This window comes from Enoplosus armatus, chromosome 7, assembly GCF_043641665.1.
Source record: "Enoplosus armatus isolate fEnoArm2 chromosome 7, fEnoArm2.hap1, whole genome shotgun sequence".
Classification (NCBI taxonomy): domain Eukaryota; kingdom Metazoa; phylum Chordata; class Actinopteri; order Centrarchiformes; family Enoplosidae; genus Enoplosus; species Enoplosus armatus.
Window position 1 is genome coordinate 15739078 of NC_092186.1, and position 7922 is coordinate 15746999.

Consider the following 7922-nt stretch of genomic DNA (forward strand, 5'->3'; position numbering starts at 1 on the left):
TAGAGCCAAAAGAGAGAATAAAAGATGGAAGAAGGGAGGGGAGGGAGGGAGGGAGGGAGGGAGGGGGAGAGGAGAAATCCTAAAGAAAGAAAAAATGGAAGCAGGCGAAAAAGTGTTGGGTTTCAAATCCAGCGCTCCCGACAGTGGCATGCCAAATGACCTTGGGCATGTCACGCTGCCATCTGTTCCCTCTGTCTGGCCTGTCAACATACCTCTAACTCCAGTTAAAACATGACATTCCAGCTTCCTTACACACCGAGGGGCGGCCGTCATCACCCCGAGCGAGCGAGATAGAGAGACACAGACAGAAAGAGACGGAGAATCCGCGGAGGAATCATGAGACGTAAGGAGGAGAGAGAGAGAGAGAGAGAGATACAGGACGGGAAAGAAAGGGAGTGACCTTTTCTCCAACAGCCCATCTTTATGAGCTGATATTGTTATCAATGTATTACTCCCTGGATGGCCACTAGAGCTACAATAACGCCATTGAACCGACAGTCCATCATCATAGGACAAAGAGGGGCGCTAACACTGACATCCTATGGGGCATTGGGTTGCAACTGATTGCACTCGTAAATGAGCATGGCTCTCATAAAATCATGTGGTAACTGCTTAGCGGTGCACAGGGTGATGGCTTTTGTTATCAACAGCTCGAGTGCCACGCAGGTTGCCTGTTTGTTGTAGCGTCCTGGCGGTCGGGTCGGGCTTTCAGATGTGAAGTTAATCATGCATCCTTTGAAATGTGTTATTGCAACACAGACGATGAGAGGAACAGGGAAGAAGTTAAATTCTTTTTCCAATTTTTTTTTTTTGTTGCATTTATTTCATTGTTTATTTCAATATGATAATTTTCACACATCTTTTGCTCTAATTTTATTTCTTTTAACTCTCTTCTGGGATTAGCATTTTCAAAAGAGTGGGCAGTTCTGTGCACTCATTTTTTATTAAGATTTATTCCAGCAGCTGGAAAGGACAGAGCTCTGATGGGTTTCGATCTTAGCAGGGCAGCAGCCTCCCGAGGCGGCGGACCACGTAACTATCCCTGGACACATGTTTATAGTTTTTTTATATTTGTGTCAATAAATACTCCTTAATTGTTAATGACTTGGGATGTGTGTGTGTGTGCACGGTAAAACCTTAAGGTTGCTGCAAGAACATGAAACGCTGTGTAGTAAATATATAAATAAACTAGAGACCATCTTGCGATGGGATCACACCAGCCACAACACCTGTCAACATGGTGACATTCTGAGTACTCAGTAGTCCATGATCTTTATTACATTATTACACCAGTACTCAGTACTCATGGGTCAGACCACACCCACATACTAACACACTGGGATACAATGATCCGCAACTCAAAACACACACTGTCATGACTGGTAACAAAAATAAGTATAAAGGAATAGCAAGGGAGTCTTCAGGACTCTGATGTTTCTTTTCTGCCCTTGGATAATTCTTGCATGAGCGTCCACCACTGTCCCCTATAGCTTGACAGTGGTTCAAGTTCTCAAATATTGATTGAGCCGTCTTGGATCAGAAGTATGGGATACGTGAATGCTCAAATTGAGTTGCATTCCTTTCTCAGATACTGGAAACCTGCACCTGCAAATAGGTTTTTCAGTTCATAGTACTCATCACTGGTGGGCCACAAATTACTAGTCCTTTTTGATGAGTCAATATTGGCTGCCTTTCTATGCCCTTAAGCAAACTTTTCAGGGTTGGGGAGTGACAGTCGGAGTCATACTTACCAAGAGATGGAGGGATTTAGATTTTTATGACGGTTAATCATCACCATGATCTACCGAACTGTGTGCCAAGCAGAAAGCTGGAACTCAGGGATCAAGCTACTTAATGTATTGATGGTATTAGTCCTGAGTCTGTTAGATTAAGTCTCTCGACGTTGCCTAAGGTTGGTTATAGTGAGTGGCACTGGCCCATTAACTTCTATTAACTTCTCTTATTAACTTCTAACTTTTTTTTGTGGTGGGGGTGTATTCAAAGCAACCCGCTAAATGACCACACTGCAATGAATGTGGAGTATGTTTGGACTGCAACCTTTCTTTGGGGATTCAGAAGCAAACCAGAGTTAGGACCAGAGCAGGGAAGAGACAGAGAGAAGCCTGTTATTTGGGTCAAGGAAAAACCCTCCTGAAAAAAAAAGTAAAAAAAATCAGTGAAATAATCCTTTCTACCGCAAGCTACTTAAATCATTATAGAGCTCTTTTCAGGGGCAACGTTTTACTTCCACCCTTAATGTATTCACTTTCAGTTCCTGAGCGCAGCATCCCTGTTCACTTATTGCTGCCAAGTGAAGTGAGGTGACGTGCTGACGTTATAGAACAATTTAACAAAAAGCATCGTGGGACTGTGCCAATAACCAGAAAGATAATGACACCTGTGAGGAAATTCCCCACCAATTACGAATGGAATAATTACATTTTAAGATGCAGACTGAAAAAAATACAGACTCTGTAGCTTTCACATTTCCCCTCACGTAACCTCACGCCCTGCCAAACAACAGCATACTTTCCTTGCAGTCCGGACACTCTTGGGATTAGGGGAGGTAATTCTACAAAGACCATGCCTTGCGCTCTCCTCCTCATCCTTCACTGACTGATACGTAAGGGAAGTGGGACCTTGACCCTCTCCTGACTTGGGGAAATTGCTGTGACCCCTCTGCGCTTTTGGGAGGAAGCCAGACCTGGCACATACAGGCCTGGGTGCTGTGGCAGCCTCTTCTGACCCGAGGACCTTTAGCTGGCCTACCCCCTTTGCCATTTATTCACACACACCCACGTAGTTCCTGCTGGATGGATTGGGTTACCCCTTAGAAGCGATGGCTGCCTCTGTTTTGCATCCTCTACCCATTTTCATCCTGGGAGCCGAGGAATGCCCCAGTCATTAACACCAACAGCCTGCCTGTATCGGCAGCTAAAAGGTCTGCATTCATGAAGGGACATCCTGGAAACCAGATGTGCTCGTGCTGTGAGAATGTGTGTGTATTTCTGCATGTGTATATGCGGTGGCTGGAATGAAATTCCCAGTGTTTAGGAGCAGCAGATCAGGCCATGTGTGTGCCTGAGCCCCCAGGGCGTGAGTGGTGCACAGGTCACCTAAGAAAAGCTGGAGCTGTGGTGGGAGCATCACACACACACACACACACACACACACACACACACACACACACACACTCTTGGGAAAACAGCTATGTGCATTTAACATTTCATCTGACTATTATGAACCTCCCTAAAAGGGTTGCAGACTGGATTGACCTTGCTTTGTATATTTTTTATAGTATTTGCTTTTTATTTTTCAAATACACATTAGAAAAAGATACAAATTCAATAAACAACAAATTAGAAAAAAAACATATTCCCCCACTTTCCCAGGAGGTATTTAGGCTTGCAGATATTTTTGGTTTCATTTGCCAAAGCTTTGAGATGTCACCCGCTGAGAAACCCACTAGAAAATATTTTCTAATGAAAACTGTTGACAGCAGGGTCTGTGGATTATATGAAGTAACGCGGACATTGTTTCTGGGAAGACATATTGTTGATGAGATTTTCAAATAGGCAATAATATTTCAACAGGGTGGCGGCAGAAGTCTAAGCAGTAAAATATCTCAAAACCATAGCAAACAAAACCAAGACTGTCTGCATGGCTTATATCTTTCTTGTAATTTTGATGATCTAACCCTTTTTAAATTGTTGCAAATCAGCAAACACACATGCCTTTATTTTGTCTGGGTGTGAATTAAAAATCTAACACTCACAGTCTTTGGTCTACCCATCAGACCTTTTCCATTGGTCTCCCCGGGGTCTGTAATATTTATAATTTTCACCAATATGATTTCCCTAAATTTAGTCTGTGGGAGTCACAAGGTAATCTTCACTAGCTAAATATCATACCTGGGAAATACAGCTGAACGCAAGTTATTAAACACACCATAGGACGTCGTGAAATACTGTCAACAGCTCTAATTAGGGAGTTTTAATTCTCGTCTTTAATTCACTTTTCCCACACAAATCCAAGACTGAAGGTGCCAAACACTGCCAACTAATCTTTGCCACCCACAGAAAAACAACACCGCTGCCAGAACTAAAACAAAATGAAAATACATTGAATACGTTTCAGAGTCAATTATTTTCTTCCAGTGAGAGCCCTGCTAACACTGGGCAGAACTGTCCCATTTTGAAGTGGCAATCCATTTTGGCTAAGTGATGTCATGCAGCCTGTCATGTTAGTCTGTGTGAAGCAGTGGGCCTATTCCTCATCTCAGCGACCGCTCGCTCGTGGTGGGGACAAGCGACATTTCTTTCTCATTGGAAGGAAAACGGGGCCAGAAACTGCGCTGGCAGCCAAACCGAAACTGTGCCCAGAGCTACACTAAACCAAGGACGCCAGCCAGTCTTTGTTTATTTATTTTTTTCTCTTTCTTTTTTAAAATGTTTTTTTTTAGTAACACTAAAAGCGCTGTGTATATGTGCTCCCATATTACAGGGGTTATTTCACTTTTTGAGTTGCTCTTATTAGTTTTTAAGCTGGCCACGTGTTCACGGCAACCGGGCAGTCATTTCCACTAGACACCACAAAAACAGTAGCATTGGGTTTGGTTGGGGAATAGCAAGCCCCTTAGCCCATTTAAGTCGGTACAGTCACATATCTATTCCCTCTATTCCAATTTTCATGACCTGAACGCAGAAATCCTTACGCCAGAGACAGCTTCATTATTAGCGTGCCTTGCACAGAGCTCAATGGCAGGATATTGCATAGAAAAGCATTTAACAGCCAGGCAATTTGAGTTGGGCAGCTGGGCATGCAGGAATTGTAATTTTAATTCCCCTCTCAATTCCCACGTCCCTGTACAGTGGGCTGTTGTTCTTCTCAAACGAGTTTGAGGTAACATTTCTTTGAAAACGCTCTGTGTGCTGAAACTGTGGGATACAGAGAAGCAGTGGATGTAATTTCACATATAGCATTTTGCTCAAATTATAAACCACTTGTGGCATTCCTGATTCCCAATCTACACACATTCTCGCATGCCTCCTACAAAACTGTCAAACCTATCACACATGGACTGCAAGAATAGAGAAAAAGAAATACTAAACAAATACCTGCAGAGCGTTTTTTTTGCTTTGTACACAAAATAATTACCTGGCATCAAAGCCACCGTTGCATGGTAGAATTTACCACAGTATACCATAATCTAAGAAGTCCAGAGCAAGCATTACCAAAAATGGTAAGCGTTTTGGGGTTTTTTCTCGAGTATAATTCAAATACATGATTGCTTCTGCTTCCATCACCACATTTGTGGAGTAAAATGCCTCCCTGTTATCCGCCATCTAAATGGCCATTAGCTGGACTAACCCAATTAGCGGAACAAGATCTAACACAGCCTCCCATTGTCCTTCCATCACAGGAAACAGTAGAGGTTTGCTGCTTTCTGATCAAATGTATGGTGGTTAATAACTGTGCTCTCACTATGTTGACAGGCTGTAACCACTCCAAAATTCAGCCCCACATTGGCGCTACACGTATTTGTCTGTATAACTGACACTTGAATGAATAAATTGGGCAATAGCTCCATCACCAACCTGACTACCTATACCCAAATTTTTTCCCAAACGAACAATAGGAGTGAGATGCTGTCAGGCCCACGTTCCCTCCTTGACATGCCACATCTGTGCATCGGGAATAATGACCAGGCTAAAAATATTGCAAATTGCTTAAAGGTCATTTTAATTATACGGATGGGCTGTCGAGCAGTCACGCTTGACAGGAAATAGAAACAAATGATGTAATGGCTGAATGAAGTGCCGTCCGCGATAACTTGGTGTGTACCATCACAAGAAGCTCCTGTATGAGATGGTAAAGTATGGAAAATCTATGAGAAATATATTAATAAATGAATACATTTCTGATCTACAGCCATGTGTAAGATTTTTTTTTCTCAAACTTGCTCTGGAAAAAAAAAAGAAAACGCCAAAAGTTCTGACAGAGTTAGAGTTGTTAAAATCTGAGGCAAGTGGCTGAAATGGATTAAATGCACAGCGGGAGAGCATGTCTGTGTATGTGGGTCATTTTCTTGGCCTCAAACATGTTTTATTTACAGTTCTCTCTACTCCCAACATTTGTTTGCTGTAGACATTACGCTGTGAGAGACATTTTTTTCCACAAGTGAGAATACATGAGTTTATAAACATAACTTAAAGGCACAGTGGTCATGCCATGTGTTTCTAAAGACAGGAGGTTGAATTGCATTAAAATGTGTAGAGCTACGGTAAATCCCAATAAAAAAAATAAATCACTTCCACTATGGTACGAATAGATAGCGAGGAAATCCCCTGGCTGAAATAAAAGGAGAATAGACCAGAAAAAAAAACCCAGAGCAACACAGCCAGACTGAGAGAAACAGATGAACAGAAAGAACAGAAGGACGAGAGAAAGAGAAAGAAAAGCTCTCTCTGACTGTGAGGTGTATTTAAATTATCCCCATTTGAAAAAAAAGAAAAGTTCCAGGCGCTTATCAAGCCATAAATCTCTGGCCCAGGAATTAAAAAAAGTAAAAACGAAATAACAAACACCAAACGTCATGCTGCTTTGAATGTCTGCCGTCTTTCCCCCACACCGCAGGAGTTCAAAAGAATAATAACTTTGCCCTCACTCATCACCGCCCAGAGAAGCGTTAGGGCAGCTCGTAATATTGTTTTTTCTTCTTCTTTTTTTTTTTTTAATTAGTAACTCTAATCTGATCATTAAGGGCAGCGAAAATCAGCAAAGCTATAGTACAACTGTGAACCAGGCTAGTAATTGAAGTGACAGCGGTGTCGTAGTTAGAAAACTCACATCTGTCTGATGACACTTTCTGCCATCTCTACCAGATTACGTGCTGTGACCAGAAGGCAAAAGGGGACTTTAATTGAGAAACATTGTGTGAGAGGGAAAATAAAAATGTGGCAAAGACACAGTGCATGAAAGTTTTCAGGATCAATATGTTGTGTTCTAAATACAGTATGTGTTTTAGTTCAGCTGCAGGAGCAAAAAGCTTGAAAACACGCTAATATTCAGGGGGAAAAGGTTAAACCCTCTGCCCTCAGCTGGCTGTAACAAATACAGCCAGCTGAGGGCAGAGGCATGCTTAGAAGTACGAGGTAAAAAAAAAAAAACAGCCAGGAAAAAAAAGCTAAAAACCAAAAAGAAGGTAGCGTCCAGCTACAGAAGGTTAAGAGACAGTGAGAGCGATAGCCAGAAGGGAAGAGCATGGAGGGTGTATGGAGGTAAAGCGGTGGAGTGGTACTGTAAGGCCGCTGATGGAGAACAGATGGAAGGAGCAGGGGGTTGTGATTAGTGCTACATGGGGACTAGGCCTCTGCAGTGCTTAGTGTCTAGTGGTGGTTGGCCCTGAGGCGCCGTCCTCAGCACTCATTCCCCTCCCATGGTACTACCGTCACTGGCCAGAGAATCCCAGCATGCCTGCCTGCTCTTCCATCCACTCAGCGCTGTGCAACACCGAGACCATTTCTCAACATTCTCGTTCTGGCATAAACAAGAAGTCCCGTTGGCATGAAAAGTGTCCCTGAAGGAATTACACGGTTGGTCTCATCGTTTACATCTCTTCCATGCTGGATGAGTCTGAAATTTACTCGGAGATCGGGTTTATTATGTTGCTGCACGTTTGTCACATTATTACCACCGATATTGCCTTTGTTTCGCATTTGTATTTATTTATTTTATTATTATGATTTCTTCTTTCCACACCCGATCCAGCGCTGACCCCCCTGGCAGCTTCAATTCAACCATCACTCAGCGCAGCACAATTTCAGCCAGAGCCTCAGCCGGCCGAATTAGGGTAACTTGAGCTGCTCCAGATTGTAATCAAAGCGAAAATAATGAGTGCAGGACAAAGGCCGGCGCTATTA